The 20,086-nt window shown below is 42.2% G+C and overlaps 1 long non-coding RNA gene and 1 pseudogene across 3 annotated transcripts in view; both read right to left on the minus strand.

Annotated features, from left to right (window-relative positions):
* Positions 1-7,033: 7,033 nt before the first annotated feature.
* Positions 7,034-20,086, minus strand: part of Gm17030 — a 38,098-nt gene continuing 25,045 nt past the window's right edge. For 2 of the 3 annotated variants that reach the window (XR_874388.2, XR_874389.1), the window contains one exon: positions 7,034-9,593. This is a non-coding gene — a long non-coding RNA (predicted gene 17030). The remainder of the gene's footprint in view (positions 9,594-20,086) is intronic. The other variant, XR_003951158.1, reaches the window with a different exon arrangement.
* On the minus strand, positions 18,314-18,876 carry Gm7371 (predicted gene 7371; annotated as a pseudogene).

Consider the following 20,086-nt stretch of genomic DNA (forward strand, 5'->3'; position numbering starts at 1 on the left):
GTTGCTAGGTAACTGGGGAGGAGTCTAGCCTGAAGGTCAGAAGCTTGGGACATTGCCTATGTGACTACTAACCATGCTTCTCTGTTGGGGCTGAGGGGGCGGTAACTTGGACAGGAGCCAGAGTTCCAGGAGACATGAGAGAACTCCTTCCGTCCCATGTAGGTGAATTATCACCACCAGGTCCCAGGGTTCAACATCTCAGCTCCACTGGAGACCAGACTGTCTGTGTATAGCCCAATGCCCAACAGATTATGTTGATAGATTTTCATATATTGAACCACCCCTATATCCCTGGAATGAAGCCTACTTGATTGTGGTGAATGATCACTGTGCTGGGTTCTTGGATTAAGTTGACAATAATTGTATTGAGTATTTTTGCATCAATGTTCATAAGAGAAATTGGTCTGAAGTTCTCTTTCTTTGTTTGGTCTTTCTATGTTTAAGGTATCAGAGTAATTGTGGCTTCGTAGAATGAATTAGGTAGTGTTCCTTCTGTTTCTATTTTGTGGAATAGTTTGAAGAGTATTGGTATTAGGTCTTTTTTGAAGAACTGATAGAACTTTGTGCTAAACCCATCTGGTCCTGGGCTTTTTTTTTTTTTTTTTTTTTTGAGGGGAGACTATTAATGAGTGCTTCTATTTCTTTAGGGGTTATGGAACAGTTTAGATGGTTTATCTGATCCTGTTTTAAATTTGGCACCTGGTATGTGTTTAGAAAACTGTCCATTTAATTGAGGTATTCCAATTTTGTTGAGTATAGGCTTTTATAATAGGATCTGATGACTTTTTTAGTTTCCACGGTTTCCATTGTTATTTGTCCCTTTTCATTTCTGATTTTATTAATGTGGATACTGTCTCCATGCCCTCTGGTTACTCTGGCTAAGGGTTTATCTGTGTTGTTGATTTTCCCAAAGAACCAGCTCCTACTTTTGATGATTCTTTGTATAGTTCTTTTTGTTTCTACTTGATTGATTTCAACCCTGAGTTTGATTATTTCCTACCTTCTACTCCTCTTGGGTGAATTTGCTCCTTTTTGTTCTAGAGCTTTCAGGCTTGCTATGAAGCTGCTAGTGTAAGCTCTCTACAGTTTCTTTTTGGAGATACTCTAATCTATGAGTTTTCTTCTTACCACTGATTTCATTGTGTCCCATAAGTTTTTAGTATGATGTGTCTTCATTTTCTTTAAATTCTAAAGAGTCTTTAATTTCTTTATGTCTTCCTTGACCAAGTTATCATTCAGTAGAGCATTGTTCAGTTTCCATGTGTATGTGTTTTCCATTGTTTTTGTTGGAATTTAAGATCATTTAAGGATAAGATCATCCTTAGTCCATGGAGATCTAATAGGGTGCATGGGATTGTTTCAATCTTCTTGTATTTGTTGAGGCCTGGTTTTGTGACCAATTATATGGTCAGTTTTGGAGAAGGTACCATGAGCTGCTGATAAAAAAGTATATTCTTTTGCTTTCGGGTGAAATGTTCTATAAATACCTGTTAGATCCATTTGGTTCATAACTTCTGTTACTTTCATTGTGTCTCTGTATAGTTTCTGTTTCCATGATCTGTCCATTGATTAGAGTGGGGTGTTGAAGTCTCCCACCATTATTGTGCAGGGTCTGATGTGTGCTTTGAGCTTTAGTAAAGTTTCTTTTATGAATGTGGGTGCCCTTGCACTTGGAGTATACAAGTTTAGAATTGAGAGTTCATCTTGGTAGATTTTTTTTTAACAGGATGAAGCATCCTTCCTTATCTTTTTTGATAATTTTTGGTTGAAAGTTGATTTTATTCGGTATTAAAATAACTACTCCAGCTTGTTTCTTGGGACCATTTCCTTGGAAAATTGTTTTCCAACCTTTTCCTCTGAGCTACTGTCTGTTTTTTCACTGAGGTGTGTTTCCTGTATGCAGCAAAATGCTGGATTCTGTTTACATATCCAGTCTGTGAGTCTATGTCTTTTTGGGAGAATTGAGTCCATTGATATTAAGGGATATTAAGGAAAGGTGATCGCTACTTCCTTTTAGTTTTGTTGTTAGAGGTGGAATGCTGTTTGTGTGGCTATCTTCTTTTGGGCTTTTTGAAGAATAACTTTCTTGCTTTTTCTAGGGTGTAGTTTCCCTCCTTGTGTTGGTGTTTTCCATCTATTATCCTTTGTAGGGCTGGAAAGGTATTGTATAAATTTGGTTTTGTCATGGAATATCTTGTTTTCTCTGTCTATGGTAATTGAGAATTTTGCTGGGTATAGTAGCCAAGATCTAGCTTTCATGGTATCTAGTGGGAAGTCTGGTGTAATTCTGATAGGTTTGCCTTTATATGTTACTTGACATATTTTGCTTACTGCTTTTAATATTCTTTCTTTGTTTAGTGCATTTGGTGTTTTGATTATTACGTGACAGGAGGAATTTATTTTCTGGTCCAGGCTATTTGGAGTTCTGTAGGCTTCTTGTAATGTTCATGAACATCTCTTTCTTTAGGTTATGAAAGTTTTCTTCTATAATTTTGTTGAAGATATTTACTTTAAAATGGAACTCTTTGCTCTCTTCTATACCTATTATCCTTAGATTTTATTATCCTTAAATCTTCTCAGTGTGTCCTGGATTTCCTGGATGTTTTGGGTTAGGAGCTTTTTGCTTTTTGCATTTTCTTTGACCATTGTGTCAATGTTTTCTATGATATCTTCTGCCCCTGAGATTCTCTCTTCTATCTCTTGTATTTTGTCGGTGATGCTTGCATCTATGACTCCTGATCTAGGTTTTCTAACTCCAGGGTTGTCTCCCTTTGTGATCTCTTCATTGTGTTTCTATTTCCAATTTTAGATTTTGGATGGTTTTGTTCATTTACTTCTCCTGTTTGATTGTGTTTTTTTCTAATTCTTTAAGGAATTTTTGTGTTTCCCCTTTAAGGGCTTCTAGCTGTTTACTTGTGTTCTCCTGTATTTTTTTAAGGGAGTTATTTGTGTCCTTCTTAATGTCCATTATCATCATCATGAGAAGTGATTTTATATCTGAATCTCAATTTTCTGGCGTGATGGTGTATCTAGGACTTGCTATGGTGGGAGAATTGGATTCTGAAGATGCCAGGTAACCTTGGTTTCTGTTGCTTATGTTCTTAAGCTTGCCTCTCACCATCTGATTATCTGTAGTGGTACATGCCCTTGCTATATATGACTAGAGACTGTTCTTCCTGTGATTCTGGTTGTATCAGAACTCCTGAGTTCAACTGTCTCTGTGATCTTGTGACTCTAGGATCCTATAATCCTGAGATCCTGGGTGTATCAGAGCTCCTGAAAGTCAAGCTGTCTCTGGGACCCTGATATCCTGTTATGACCAAGATCCTGGGATCCTGGGATCCTTGGCGTGTTAGAGCACCTGGGAGTTGAGCTTCCTCTGTGTGTTGTGGGGCTGGCTGCAGAGTTTGCGTCCAAGGTCTGCTCAGGTCACTGGCCCAGACCAGAAGGATATTTTTTATTTTAAAAATAGCTATATTTTAACATTTTGCTTATTACTAAAGGCATTAATTACAAAATAATAAAATGGGAGCCCGGCCTTCTGTCCTGGAAGGGGGTAGGGCTTGAGCCTCTCTGAGTGAGGTGTTATAGAGCAGAACAGAGGACCCGGGCCCTAGATAACTTTGGAAGTGGTATCCTGAGACACCTCTCCTTATCATAGAGCAGGAAGGGGTTGCTGTCAGGGATCCTGGAGGTACTTTGCCTAGAGCAGCAAAGTAGCATTGGCAGCCTGGGAGTGGGAGGAGAGGAGAGGGTAAGGCAGGGAAGGAAAAACTCACCTCTGAGTTATGTACAGCCTAGGTTTGTTGGATAAGACCCATCCTGGCCCACCAATACCCTCCTCTCTCTTTCTGGTGATTCCAGCCTGATGATAAGAAAGCTCATGAGAAGGCACAGTGGGCCAAGTCGTGTGTCTTGACACCTGGAGCAGATGGCATTGGCTCCCTCCATCTTAATAAATTGGTTCTTTCTACAACATCAAAAACAACAAAATATATAAAAATGTAGAGAAAACCACCATGTTGTTCCACTCTGTGAGCAAGCAAACCTTTGTAGCAATTTCTTGAGACCAAACAATACCAGGCACTCTGCCTGGGAAGTGACAGAAGACTCAAAGATGCTGGTCAGACAGCTTAACCAAAACAGGAAGTTTCAGGTTCAGTGAGAGACCTGGGCTCAAGGGACTGTGTTACAGAAATACTGAACTAAACCACATGTAATTAACTGGTCTCTCAACGAACCCCACAATATACATATTGGCACAGATATTCATATGCGCACAAACACACACACAAACACACCACACACACACACACACACACACACACTACAGAAATCGTAAGTGACCACAAAACTGGAGAAACAGTTGAATGTAGACTATGAAAAGCTGATGTTTCAAGTGAGACCCAGGACTCTATAATCCATGCTTTGGGGACTAAAAATGCTTAGTGAGAAACTTCTTCTGCAGACTAGGTTGAGAGAGTTGCAGAAATTTTTCTCTTGAAGCCTCACATCTCTCATACCAACCTTCAGCCTGAGAGAAGCCTTTCACACATCCATGTTCATCCAGTCAGATCCAGAATATAAGCTCCAGGAAAGGACTATACCAACACTAACATAAAACAGGACTGACAAGCTGCTACTCAGTCTCTGTCAGTGTGAACCACGATCTAGTCAGGGTGAAGAGACCATCTAGCAATGCAGGGGGAAAGAGAGAGAAAAGATCCAAATAAGACAATGAGAACCACTCATTTAGCAATTCCATTGGCTCTAATAATTGCAAATTGCTTCCAACCTGTGACCTCACATGACCCCTACAGAGCAAATGAGCTAAGCCCTAACTTAATCAATCAAAGGTCTGAGCACCCACATAGAACCCCTCTAGCATAATGGCATGTAGGTGTGACTCAACCTATCTATCTTAATGAACTTCAGCCTTTAGTTGAGCAAGAGGGTCTGCTTGCCAATCATCCACTTTCTTGAAAGAGGCTAACACCACTGAAAGTCTTGTAAATGGCCACAGAAATGGACAACTGGATAAGATGTAGATGAGTACCTGGATAAGATAAAAGGATTGTTACATACGCTTGACTACGTTTATGGTTGGACATGAGGGCAACCTGTCCCTGATGCGTCATTCATCCTACCTTCTGCTGCTTGGTACCTAGATTATAGACCTTCATGTTGGCACCACACACAGCCTCGTCATTTCCTTAGAGCACTCTTCTAGTGCAATCTGCTCCCTTAGCAACTGTCTGTTCTCACTCCACAATATGTTTACTTTGTGCTGGAGGTGGTTAGATACACTCAGGACATGGCAGTGTCTGATGCTGAACCACAAACAAAAAATGTTGACTACCAGGCAGCAGCCATCTTCCTGCCACTCCTCCAAGTATCATGCCCACATCATGGGCCTTGATCCCCATACAACTCCAGACTACAGTCCAGAATAGCCATGGAGCATCACATAGAGGAAGGTCAAGTCCAGAGGACAGCCACATTCCAGAAGACTCGAGGTACTTCTGAAAACCCTGACATCAACAGGGACTCATGTATCTTCCAGAAGAGGACATAGGCCCCATGTGTACTTATATGTCCATGGTATTAGAAAATCACCTGTAGGTAGAGGGCAAACCTTCTTTATCTAGGAGAGGAGAGGAGAGGAGGAGGAGAGGAGAGGAGAGGAGAGAAGGAGGAGAGGAGAGGAGAGGAGAGGAGAGGAGAGGAGAGGAGAGGAGAGGAGAGGAGAGGAGAGGAGAGGAGAGGAGAGGAGAGGAGAGGAGGAGAGGAGACCCAAGGAGAGGTACACAATCTTTCTATGTGTCTCATGAAACCAGATAAATAAATCTACTCTCCGAGCCCCAGAGGCTCAAGGTTGATTGATATCTCCATCATGATGCAAACTTTTTCTGTATCAAGGATACTGAGTGGGAAGGACAATGATTGGAGGGGCTCATAGATATTTCACACTTGGTCAAAATGAGTCCAAGAGGTAAAAATACTAGAGCATTGCTTTCAGAGACCCAGGCTTCCTGTTAATTGACAAACAGAATAGAACCTAAGCCATCTATTTGGTTCAAAGACAAGGATGGGCAGACACATTCTGTGTCTAGTGCTGAGGTTGTGACACTGTTAGCCATTCCCAGTAAAATTAATTTTCTATAGTCGTCTCCTTGCACTTGTACAAGACCTCACAGATCTCCTGGCGCATCTTCTTGTGGTCGGTCATCACCAGGTGGTGCTGCATCTCCAACATGAAAGTCTCAAACTTGATCCAGTAGGAGGGCATGGCCCAAGGAGCAAATAATCCCATGAACTAAGGATACCAGGATCACATCAATTCAAGCTGAATCGTGGACTACCACAGCCCATATATGGCACATCCTTGCTCCTTGGTACTGGTTCATCTTGGTGATTATTAAAATTACTCTTGACATGGGGCCAATAGAGTCAGAAAACTAAAAGAAGTGATGTGGCCTGCTTTAGCTCCCTGAGGGGGCTTGAAGGAATAGACCAGCTCTCCAAAAACTTTCCAGGAGCCTGTGCCAAAGGCTTGGGTCCAACTTAAACCAGTGATGACTCTTCTAGTTTTAGACAAGGAATTGTCAATCTTGGTTCTATCACTACATAGATTCCCCAAGGACATAATCAGTATTGACAGGCAAGAGCCTTTATAAAATACACCAGGAGTTTCCAATGCACATCCAAGGTGAGCACAGAGGTCTCTTGCTGAGCGGCTCAAAGTGAGGCTCCCTGGCCTCATCTCTCTCATTATCTGGAGCCCGTGTCAGGAAAAACCTCGGATCCCATTATACTACACAGATTCCCCAGATCGTAAGTGGAACACACACACATTCAAACACAATCAGAATGACAAATAAATACAACAATGTGGCATTCATTACCTCAGAGTATAATGAACAAAATTTGAGAAAAGCAGTAATGACCTGGAGCAAATCCACTCACACTGAGAGGCAGCACATGGGACCTGGCCCCTCCAGCTGTTGACAGGACAAATTGGACCCAAAGCACCTTCAGGTCAATTACAAAATTTATTGGTCATAAACACACAGCACCTAGCATCTCCCACAAACTAACAACAGTCCAGTCTTCTTAAAATGCAGGATGAGAGCTCACACACTTCTACCCTTATTCCCAGACTGTGATTCAGGCCACAGGCTCTGGTTTACTTTTGTAGGAATCTAAAGAGCCTGTGACCCCATCTCACTCCTATCTGAACTTCAAGTTCTGTGTAGAAAATCCAATCAGCAAAATGAAGTTGGATATGAAGACAGCCTGGAGTTGTAGCCTTGTGATATGAGGAAATCTGGGGTTAACAGAGAAGGCCCAAAATAGTCAGCAAAGAACTGGGCATAATGACTCCCTGTTCAAATCCTCATTAGTGTAACGGGCCAGGATTCCCCAGAATTCATCTCTCTCATTTTTGATCTTCTGGAGTTCCCTTTTGAGCTTTTCCAACCTCTTCATTCTCTGCTCCTGCTCATTGATGGTAGAGGGTTGGGATGATGCCTTCCCAACAGACCCTGTATGTAGATAAACACTAGTAAACTTGTAGAGATGACAGGACAGGGAAAGGAGAAATCATGTGTTGTCCCACACAGAAGTCTGAGGAAAAGGAAAATCTAGAGACATAGGGAATCCTTGAAAGAGCAGGAAAGCTACCTTCAAGCTGGGCTCCTCAGCTAGGTCCCTGTTCCAAAACAGCATCCCTAAACATATGCCTCACCCCCTACTGCAACCCCCTAGCCCTGCTATGTATAAGCTGTCCCAGGAAAGAAGAATTGGAGGACAATGTCAGCTCATATCTGACAATGTAGTATGTACTGCTTAGCACAAAAAAGATTGACCATAAACACCAGCACCAAGCATCTCCCACAAGCCAACACCTGTCCAACCTTCTTAAAATGTGTGATGAGAGCTCACACACTACTACATTAACCCCAGACTGTGAATCAGGCCACATCATGTATGTTCAATACCATAGTGTCTGAGACTTGGATTCATGAGCAGGGGAATATTTCTCTCTGTTCTTGGCATCACATCCTCATATAACCCACAGGAAACTATATCAGGATGAAGTGCTTCAACACTCTATCCTGAGAGCAACATTTTGTTATTCTCACAGAGCTTCCTCCTGGCATAATTTGCCACTCAGAAGGAAATTAAGATCTCTCAGCAAACAACTGCAGACTTGTCAATTCCTGGCTCTCTGCAAAACTAATCATCAGAAATTATTGACTCTGGGTCTGCCATTGAGGAATGTCAAGGATCCAGATCATAAGCCCTACTCCCAGAAAGGCCAGCTCACATCCATCTCCTCTAGGAAGCTCCCCAACTCTTGCCCAGAACTCACTGTGCCTTCTCCAGGACAATTTCTTTCTTCCTGTTTTACAACATGACAGAGGCCAGCCTCCTTCTGCCTAGGTCTGGTCTCTGTATTCTATTCTCCCTCCTAAACAGACTGTGCAGCATGGACAACATGCCTGCTTATAAACCCAATAGGCTCTGAAGGAATACCTCACAGGCAGTTGGTGTCACCACCAAGGCTGGGGGAGGCTACTTGTCACCTTCTCTTTCCAGACATAAAGATTTCTCTCTGCTTCATTACAAGTCAAGTGCTTTGGATGTGAAGAATTTGTTAGGGCCTTGGCATGGGTGGCTCATCTTTGTTAGGATCTAAAGCTCTAGGATCCTTGGATGAGGGAGATTCTTCTCAATGATAAATTTACCCCAGGCAGAGGTCCTTTCATGTAACACAGTCCAACTGCCAGTTTGCCCTGTTTCCCAGAGGCCAAAATCATTCTCCTGCACCTTTAATTTTAAGCAAGTTGGATTATATTTTCTTACTGTGCACATGCCTTAAGAAGAGACATTGTTTCAATATACTCAGACATGTGTTTTCACGAAATTTCTGTTTTACAATCCCATATTTTGCAGTGAAAACTCCTTTGTTCTTGACAATATAGGAGCTCAGGTACAAGGGGTAATATCAAATTGTAAAGTTTGTGCCTCTTCTTCAAAAGATAAAATCCCACATTCTCCCTTTCTCCAACACAACCAGACAAAGTAGGCATCTCTGAGCAAAGGCCAACAGGGACATTGGATTGCTGCTCTGTAGTCGCATTAGCTCTCACTTCTCCTATATCTATCTTTCTGAGTTCCCAGTTCCAGGCCTTTGAAGCTGGTGGGGTTTAGACTATAATCCTGTATTCATAAGAAACCTAAAACTCAATAGGGTGGATAAAAGATGGAAAGGTCTCAGGTCCAGCGGAACCTCAATTTTAATGGGTCCATAATTTCAGAAGGAACTCTGTTTGGCATCTGTGGCTTCTGCCTTTTTGACCTGGGTGTGCTGAATGCATGGTAAAATGCCACCTAACCTCTCAAGTGTAATCGTGGAAAAATCATGTAAGTCCTTTGCAAATTGATTGTGTGTTGTCTTTAGCTACCTCCTTCAGCTGCTTAGTACCACTGACAAGGCTCAAAGGTGGCTGGGGAGATGTTGGGGGAATCAGAAGTCCACTCTGTCTCTCGGGTAGTCAGATGATAGCCTTTATGGAGAACTGAAGAACCTGGATAATGGAAAAGAAATAGTTAAGAGTTTGGCTACTTGATCTCTGAGCATGGGAAGCAATGGGGGAGGCATGACAAACAAATAGTATAGGGATGAATCCCTCCCTGTATTTGGGTACAATAGGCCCAAAGTAAGAAGGAGGCCCATCCACCCTCCCTAAACTCTACTGAGAGTTTTGTAGTGTTTCTATTAATGAACTCTTCTTTATTTGGATGAGACCAGAACTCTGAGGTCTGCATGCACCATGAAGGTTCCCATCTATTCATAAATCATTCACTGTTAACTGACAAGTTTTGGCTATGAATACTCTGCTCTATTTTGACACAATTTCGAGGGAGTGATAAAATTGTTGGTCCCATACCTAGAAGAGCTTTTGAGCTACTCTTTGAGATTTTTTTCAGACTAGTGGATAAAACTTCTACCCACTCAGAGAAGGTATCATTACAAATAAGCATGGACTCTTATCCTCCCCTAGCAGACCAGATATCAGTGAAGTCAGTTTTCCACAACTGACCATATTTTGACCCCTCATATGTGCCCACTTCTGGGAAAAGTATCTCTTTTTACATTTATTTTACTATAAACTTGATATATTGCTTAGATAAATCTGGCCAGGCTGTCTAGTTATAACATACCTCGTTCTGAGCGACTCAAAGCATTGTGGACCTCACTCAGGTAGACTGTTGAAGGTTAGTTACCAGATCTCTGCCAATATCTTCTATCAGAGTGATCTTTCCCTCTGGTGTATAACCACCAACCTTTGGGTTCAGCTACCCTTTGGATATTTTTACATCCCCTATATCTTCTTATTGAGTCTCAGGCAACTGTGGGCCACAATATGTCACCAGAATGTCAGTAGACCCCACTGTCCTTTGGGCCACTTTTTGGACAGCCAATTCAGTACCCTGATTACCTCTGGCCTTAAAGGAGTCATTAAGTTGATGCCCTCAGCATTGAAACCAAGAAACTCATGGAGGAAGGCAAAGAGTTTCCAGGAGAGCAAAGAATTTCTCTTTGCTTTTAATGTCCTTTCTGCCAGCTGTGATGTGCTCTCCTTCTCTTCAGATCATAACATTCATATGTGCAGTAACTAAAGCATAGTGACATTCCTGGTATGTGATAACAGATCTTCTTTTACACCATATATTTGGTCTATAAGTCTTGGTTCCAAATCATTTCAGTTGCAATAACTGCTGAAGCCATTGTGTACCTGGTTCCATGTTTAATGAAGATGTTCCCATCCATGTAGTGCATTGCATCAGAATCTTTCATGGGATGTGGGGATGTCCATTATGTCTAGACATTATGTCTTTTTTCATGTTTCTTTCCTCATACAATTATTGATGAGCTTCTGTGGGTCATCATCTGGCAAGATGGTAGCAGGATGACGGCGGGTTTTTCAAACCAGACTCCAAAATGGTTCAGGGATAGGACCTGCTACTGTTTCATACACGCACTGAACAGCCGGGGTTCTGGTGTTCCTTTGAGAAGAACCTCAACTGCATGAGGTGATGTAAGTATAAGATGCTGACCCAAAGTTAACTTCTCTGCTTCTTTCACTAGAATAGTGGTAGCCACCACAGCTCTTAGATAAGTAGACCAGTCTGGGGATACAGGATCCAAAAGCCTGAACAGGTCTACTACAGGTGATTCCATGAGCCTGAAATGTGTGGTTCCACACCCTTTGCAGTAACTTTTGTTTTATACACCTGTAGATGAAAAGGTTTGCAGGTATCTGGAAGCCAAAATCACCCATCTTTAAAGTCTCAAACATGATTTGTGCAGACTCATTCCAGATTAGAGAATCAATGCTCTCATTTCTGCTGGGATTCTTTTGGTTGAGAGGTTTTTAGTGACTACTTCTGTTTCCATAGGTGTTATGGGACTGTTTAGAGAGTTTAACTTATCTTGATTTGACTTTGATATGTGGTATTGGGCTGGAGAGATGGCTCGGTGGTTAAGAGCACTGGCTGCTCTTCCAAAGGTCCTGAGATCAGTTCCCAGCAACCACATGGTGGTGGCCCCACAATAAGGGGATCTGATGCCCTCTTCTGGCATGTGCGTTTATATGTAGCGGAGCATTCATACATTAAAAATAAGTAAATAAAATAAAATAATCCATTTCATCTAGATTTTCCAAGTTTGTTGAGGCTTTTCTAGGAAGACAGGCTGAATTTTTAATTTCCTTAGTTTCTGTTGTTATGTCTCCTTTTCATTTCTGATTTTGTTAATTCGGTACTGTTTCTGTGCCCTTTAGTTTGGCTAAGAGTTTTATCTATCTTGTTGATTTTCTCAAAGAACCACCTCAGAGTTTCTATGATCAGTTGTATCTTGATCTTTGTTTCTGTTTGGTTGATTTCAGTTTATGTATTTCCTGCAATCTATTCCTCTTAAATGTGTTTGCTTCTTTTTATCCTGGAGGTTTCAGGTGTGCTGTTCAGGTGTTGGTATAAGATTACTCCAATTTTTTTTCTTTTACCAACTTAGTCTTTTTTTTTAATTGGATATTTTATTTATTTCCATTTTAAATGTCTCGTTTCCCAGTTTCCCCTCTGAAAGTCCTCTATCTGTAGCAGAATTTTCCTGTCCAATCACTTTAAATATTAATGCAAAAAGAATCCTGTGATTTGACAGGAAAAAGGAGGTGGAACGAAGAGTTTCAGAGACAGAGACAGGGGAGAAGGACGGGAGGAGGAAGGAAGATTTGGTCTTTGTTTTTCTGTTAATTGTATATTTTATTTATTTACATTTCAAATGTTGTCCCCTATTTAATTTCCCTTCTGCAAATCCCCTCTCCTACCCCCCCTTACCCTGCTTCTATGTCTGTGCTCCCCCACGTACCTACCCACTCCGCCTCACAAACCTAGCATTCCTCTACTCTGGGGCATCATGCCTTCACAGAACCAAGGGCCTCCCCTCCCACTGATGCCAGATAAGGCCTCTTCAGCTCCATCAGTCCTACTCCTAACTCCTCCCTCTGCTCAGCCCCATGTTTGACTATAAGCATACACATCTGTATTGTTCAGGATCTGGCAGAGCATCTCAATAGACAGCTGTATCAGGCTCCTGTCAGCAAGCACTTCTTGGCATCACAATAGTGTCTGGGTTTGGTGTCTGCATGTGGGATGGATCCCCAGATGTCTCTGGATGGCCTTTTCCTTCAGTCTCTGTTCCATTCTTTGTCACTGTATTTCCTTTAGACAGGAGCAATTCTGGATTAATATTTTGGAGATGGGTGGGTGGCCCCATTCCTCAAACAGAGCCGTGCCTATCCATTGAATATGGATATGGTCTCTACGGGTTCTATCTGTATTTGTTGGGAATTTAGACTAATGTCCTCCCAGTTCAGTCCTGGGAAACTCTTCGGTCCCTGGTATCTGGAACTTTCTAGTGGCTACCCCCAGTTTCCCCTCCCCCTACTTCTACACACCTCCTTTCAAATTTTTGACCCTCAGTACTTTTCCCCATCTCCTCCCATTTCTGAATCACCCCCCTTTTTTTATTTCCCCATTCTCTCTTCCTCCCAGATCCCTCTCTCCCTCTACTTCTCAAGATTCTTTTCTTCCCTCTTCTTTTGTGCGGCCTTCCTTCTTGGGTTTCACATGGTCTGTGAGTTGTATCCTGGGTATTAAAAGCAGTTTTTGGCTAATATCCACATACAAGTGAGTATATTCCATGTGTGTTCTTTTGTGAATAAGTTACCAAACTCGGGATATTTTCTAGTTCCATCAAAGTGCATGCAAATTTCATGAAGTTATTGTTTTTAATAGCTGAGTAGTACTCCATTATTTAAATATACCACATTTTCTGTTTCCATTCCTCTGCTGAAGGACATCTGGGTTGTTTGCAGTTCTGGCTATTACATATAAGGCTACTATGAACAGAGTGGAGCTTGTGTCCTTGTTATATGTTGGAGTATCGTTTGGGTATATGCCCCATGCTAGTATAGCTGGGTCTTGAGGTAGAACTATGTACAATTTTCTGAGGAACTGCCAGATTGATTTCCAAAGTGGTTTTGCCAGCTTGCAGTCCCACCAGCAATGGAAGAGTGTTCCTCTTTCTCCACATCCTTGAAAGCATCTGCTGTCACCTGAGTTTTAATTATAACTATTCTTTCTGGTGTGAGGTGTAATCTTAGGGTCATTTTGATTTGCATTTCCCTGATGACTAAGGACGTTGAACATTTCTTTAAGTGCTTCTCGGCCATTCGATATTCCTCAGTTGAGAACTCTGTTTAGATCTGTACCCCATCCATTGATAGGGTTGTTTAGATCTCTGAAGACTAACTTCTTGTTATTTTGTATTTTAGCCCTCTATCAGTTGTAGGGTTGGTAAAGATCTTTTTCTACTCTGTAGGTTGTCATTTTGTCCTATTGATAGTGTCCTTTGTCTTACAGCAGCTTTTCAATTTTATAGGGCCCCATCTGTCAATTGTTAATCTTAGAATATGAGCCATTGGTGTTCTGTTCACAAACTTTTCCCCTGTGACAATATGTTCAAGGTTCTTTTCCACTTTCTCTTCTATTAGATCAGCATGTCTGGTTTTATGTGGAGGTCCTTGATCCACTTGGACTTGAGCTTTGTACAAGGAGATAAGAATGGATCAATTTGCATTCTTCTACATGCTAAACACCAGTTGTACCAGTACCATTTGTTGAAAATGCTGTTTTTTCCATTGGATGGTTTTAGCTCCTTTGTCAAAGATCAAGTGACCATAGGTGTGTGGGTTCATTTCTGGGTCTTCAATTCTATTCCACTGATCTACCTGTCTGTAACTGTACCAATATCATGCAGTTTGGGTTTGTTTTGGTTTTTTTTTTTAATTATAATTTCTCTGTAGTATAGCTTGAGGTCAGGGATGGTGATTCCACCAGAAGTTCTTTTATTGTTGAGAATAGTTTTTGATATCCTGGGGGTTTTTTGTTATTCCAGATAAATTTAGAAATTGTGCTTTCTAAATCAATGAAAATTTGAGTTGGAATTTTGATGGGAATTACATTGAATCTGTAAATTGCTTTCAGCAAGATGTCCATTTTTACTATATTAATTCTACCAATCCATGAGCATGGGAGATCTTTCCATTTTCTGAGATCTTCTTTGATTTCTTTCTTCAGAGACTTGAAGTTCTTGTTATAGAGATCTTTCACTTGCTTGGTCAGAGTTACACCAAGGTATTTGATATTATTTGTGACTATTGTGAAGGGTGTCGTTTTCCTAATTTCTTTCTCAGCCTGTTTATCCCCTGAGTACAGGAAAGCTATTAATTTGTTTGAGTTAATTTTATATCCAGGCACTTTGCTGAAGTTGTTTATCAGGTGTAGTTTTCTTGTGAGTTATTTTGGGGTCTTTTATGTATACTATCAGGTCATCCGCAAATAGTGCTATCTTGAATTCCTCCTTTCCAATTTTTATCCCTTTTACCTCCTTTTGTTGCCTAATTGCTCTGGGTAGAATGTCAAGTACTATATTAAATAGATGGGGGAGCGTGGGTAGCCTTGTCTTATTCCTGATTTTAGTAAGGTTTCTTCAAGTTTCTCTCTAATTAGCTGTATGTTAGCTACTAGTTTGCTGTATATTGCTTTTATTTGTCGCATCTGCTCTCGACCAGCAAGAACGCCACGACCACCAGTTCTTCTAACAGCAGTTTATTCAGCAAGCTTCAGTCTTCATCTCTCTCGCTTCATCTTTTTCTCCCCCAAACCCTGGGCCTCTCACTCTTATATACTCTCAGCCCCCATCCACTCATGGCAGGCCCAGTCACCTCACCAGGCACGCAGCTTCAGCCAATCAGGGCGGCAGGGGCATATCTCTACCAAATATGGACTTGTTTACACCACCAGCATCATGGTGCACCTGCACAGCTCTCACTATGGTCGTGGCTTATTTTCAAGTGTATGAGGAAGTCAGGTGCAAGTCATAAGACTTAGCTGCAGTCCCGGGCGCCATCTTGGGACTGCTGCCACACCCGCTCCTCACATTTATTACATTTATGTATGGACCTTGTATTCCTGATCATTCCAATACTTTTAACATGAAGAGGGATTGTAATTTGTCACAGGCTTGTTCAACATCTATTGAAATGATCATGTGGTATTTTTTTAAGTTTGTTTACATAGTGGATTATGTTGATACATTTCCATGTATTGGACCATCCCTGCATCACTGGGATGAAAGCTACTGGATCATGTTGAATGATCATTTTGATGTGTTCTTAGATTCAGTTTCCAAGAATTTTATTGAGTACTTTTGCATCAATATTTGCTATAGTTTTTATATGCACGGACCAGTGAGTGGCACTATTAGAAGGTGTACCTCTATTGGAGTAGATATGTCACTGTGGGCGTGGGCTATAAGACCTACACCCTAGCTGCCTGAAAGTTAGTCTTCCACTATCCACCATGAAGATGTAGGACTCTCAGCTTCTCCTGTACTATGCCTGCCTGAATCCTGCCATGTTCTTGCCTTGATGATACTGGACTGAACCTCTAAACCTGTAAGCCAACCCCAATTAAATGTTGTTCTTTATAAGACTTGACTTGGTTATAGTGTCTGTTCACAGCAGTAAAACCCTAACTAAGACAATATTCGTGAGGGGAATTGGTCCCAGGGCTTGCTGTAATGGAAGAACTAGGTTTCAATGCTGTCAAAATTACATTGGTATCTGTTGCTTATGTTCTTGTGCTTGCCTCTCACCATCTGGTCATCTCTGATATTAACTGGCCTACGTGTCTCTGACTGGAGCAGGCCTCCTTGGAGGCATGTAGAGCTTTGTGACCTGGGTTAGAGCAGACCTGCTGGAAGGCAAGCAGCACTGTCTCAGGCTAGAGCAGGCCTCCTGTGTCCCTGGTTATAACAATCCTTCTGTGTCCCTGATGAGGGCAGACTTGCTATGATAATGGTTAGGGTGAGCCTCCAGGGAGACGGGCAGGCTTTGTGGTACAAGGGAAGGACCTGCCCCAGTTGCAGATGGAGGTGCAGACTGGAAGAACTATGGGGTTCAGGCAGAGCAGGATAGATCCCATGTATGCTGGCATGGATAATGGAATGGGTGTCTCACCTGTGTCCCTGGTTACGGCAGACCTCTTGGGAGACAAGCAGGCTTGAGAATCCAAGGACATGACCTCCCCCAGTTGCATATGGAGGTATTGTCCTGAAGAATGATGGAGTTCAGAGAGAGGGGATAGATCCTGAGTCAGCTGGGCACTGTGGATATCCAAGCATGGGGGCATATTCTGGTGGGTGTCTCACATGTGTCCCTGATTACCACAGTCCTCCTGGGATACAGGCATTCTGTGAGGTGTGGGAGGGTAGCAGGCATGCTGATCTACATGGGTAGAGGTGCAAACTAGACTGCTAGACGATCTTTATTGAGACACCTCTTTTGAGTATCTGGAAGTCTGTGACTCATTATCACAGAAGATGGAGGTAACTCATTTTATGTAAAAGTTCTCATGCCAACAGTGGGTAGGGGCAATCTGACACAACAGGAGCCTGAGATTCTCCTCCCTAGTCAATGCAATATTTGCTGGTCCAGTGGTAGTCAGGTAGTTTTCCTGTTTCATCTTGGACTGAATTCTTTTGAACATCAATTGGCATATAGAATTCTTAAGAACTTAAAGTGTCACCCTTTTGTCCACTAAGAAGTCAGTTGCTTTGTCCCTAACTTTAGGTGTTAGCCTAGGATCCCCTGTAGGATCCTCAGAGCTTAAAATATACATACGAGGTGGGCCCAAGCTCCTTTTCTTTTGTTTTTTGTTTTTTGTTTTTTGCTTTTTTTGTTTTGTTTTTGGTTTTTTGTGGGTTTTTTTGGTGGGGGTTGGGTTTTTTGGGATGTTTTTGTTTTTGTTATTGTTTTTGGTTTTGGTTTGTGAGTTTTTTGTTTTGGTTTGGTTTTGGTTTTTGGTTTTTAGTTTTTGTTTTTTGGGTTTTTTTGTTTGTTTGTTTGTTTTTTTCAAGACAGGGTTTCTCTGTGTAGCTCTGGCTGTGTCCTGGAACTCACTCTGTAGACCAGGCTGGCCTCAAACTCAGAAGTCCGCCTGCCTCTGCCTCCCAAGTGCTGGGATTAAAGTCATGTGCCACCACACCCGGTCCAAGCTCCTTTTCTATGCATAAAAGTTGGGGGCCTTTTCTTCCAATTAAGGCACTTATTTTCACAATGTACTTTTCCTTGTGGTAGGTACATTGTTCTTTCACTAATGATGGCTTGCTAGTTTCCTGGCCCCCTTTTTTCTGTTTCACTTGACTAGTTTATCATTCAGATTATCTTATCAGGCTACTAATTTCGTCTTCAGAAATCTCTTGTCTCACAGACTCACAATCAGTTTTCTGTTGTCACACACACTTTAAGCTACCTCCAGTCAGTGGGTCCCATTCATACTTTCAAATCCCTCTACATTTTGGAACTTCTAATATTTGGTGCAAACTGAGAGATGAAAAGCAATGTATATTGAGCACTTGCCTGGTCTAAAGTGCATATGGGTCTATGGGTGAATGGGTATGATAAGCTTCTGGCAGGTATTCAATGAAAGGAGCATGATGCTGTGAGGTCCCCTTGTGATCCCATTTGTCTTTGACAGTTTTGGGGGCTTCTGTACTACTGCTCTGAGCCCAGCTGGAAACATTTGGAATAGATCTGTAGTGGTCCATTACCTTTTTCATTTTTACGATACTAGTGAGTATCGTTTTGATGGAAATACAGTCTTAATACAATTAAGAATCCCAGTGATTCTTGTGGACCATCTGGATAAAGCACCAAGTTCCAGGTCAGTTCTGCATGAACTTCCCAAAGCCAGCAAACTGGAACCAGAAGAAAGCCCAGCCAGAGGTATCCATTAACAGTACCACCAGCACTATCTCCCAGCACAGGGTAATGTGGCTTTGGTAGACAAAGGGATGCACACAAGACAGCTGGTACCCCAGCACCTATCCTGTCTAGGCCAGCACAAGGAAGTACATGAAGGCAAATGTTCTACCTAAATGATTGTCTAGGCCAGACAGCATTTCCTGTAGACTCTGGTTTTGCCCCCTAGGCAACCAGAACCACTGGACTGACCAGAGACTTGCCCAGCAAGTTGGGTAATGCCATGCCACACAGTAGCACCTAAAACACCAAAAGGAGCTGCTGCAGAGGCCACAGACTGTAGGACTAAGGCCCTGAGTGCACCAGCAACACCAGGTTGATCAGCAGCCATGCAGAGAAGAGCACACTGCCCATAGTCAGCAAGGACCTAAGTTCTAAGTTCCACTCAAGTGGATGCTCGGCAGCAAAAAGACTCATTCAAGGTTCCTGCTGCATTAAACTGGAGGGGAAGCTGCAGTTCATTTAGATGTGGAGAAGCCCCACGACCCTCCAGGTACAGCTAAGCATGGAATTTGTTCAGCAGAGAAAAGTCTGCAAGAGCCGGAGTGTTGTTCACAGTCAGATCTCCTATCTAAGCTCTGGAGACTGACCCCATGTGTGAGGACTAGAAGCCCCTGTAGTGATCTGGTGCTGCAGAGCTGGAAACAGCTCTACTAAGAATCTGAAGGAAAGAGGAAAGTACCCAGAATCTGAGTATCCAAGGCTGATTCTCCAGATCAGGCAAGAGAACAAAAAAGATGGGGAGGGAACCCAGTAGGAGCCAATGGGGAGAAAGGAGGCCAGGTGTCCCTGATGGTCATGAACTCTGCCCAAGGTTCATGTCAGATTTCAATGTGAATTATGAAACTAGTATATGCTCACATGGTTTCATTACATTCACCCTGTTTGGGCTGATAAGCCAAGCAGGGAGGCTGAGAAAGGGCTAAGATTTCCAGCACTCTTAAAGCCACTACTCTTTTTTAGGTCCTCACAAGGTGGGGATTAACAATGAGTTCTGCAAGCAGGGTCCTTGAAAAGTTAGGGAATCTGCTTTGGGTTTTGGTAGTGGCAGAGTCAACCAGGAATCAGGTTATTTCTTTAGTACACCTGTCTGTTTCCATGGCTCATTTCCCCAAGAGGCAGAACAAATTTCAGCTCTGTCTACACAGGAAAATCCAAGAGGTGATATTGATTTGGGTGTCAGAAACCACAGTGGCTATGTAGCCAAAGTGACAGTCATATGATAGATTGAACTGAGCGTGTCATCAAGCCTGGTACAAGTCCTCGATCTATTGTTACTCTCTGTGTGATTCTCTCAGCCTCCTAAACAGTAACATGTGTCCTGGTAGCTTGGTGCCTTTGAAATAGGGAGGCCTGGCATAGACCCACACAGTTATTTGGAGGAAAGAGTTTTTTTATCTCCTAGGTAGCTGCACATTTCAATGTGGATTTTGAAACCAGATCATGCTAGCCTTGCTTTAGGGCATTCCTAATGTTCAGCTCTGTGACTACTAGGGAATATTACTTTCTTTCTGGCAGTGACAAGCCTGTATAAAATGGGAAGTGAATTAACTGGAGTTTCTTTCTTTAACATCCAACATTCTGGAACAGAAAATGGCTTCCAGCCTTGAATCGTAGTGGGATGATTTGGT

This window comes from Mus musculus, chromosome 14 (assembly GCF_000001635.26).
Source record: "Mus musculus strain C57BL/6J chromosome 14, GRCm38.p6 C57BL/6J".
NCBI classification, from domain to species: Eukaryota; Metazoa; Chordata; class Mammalia; order Rodentia; family Muridae; genus Mus; species Mus musculus.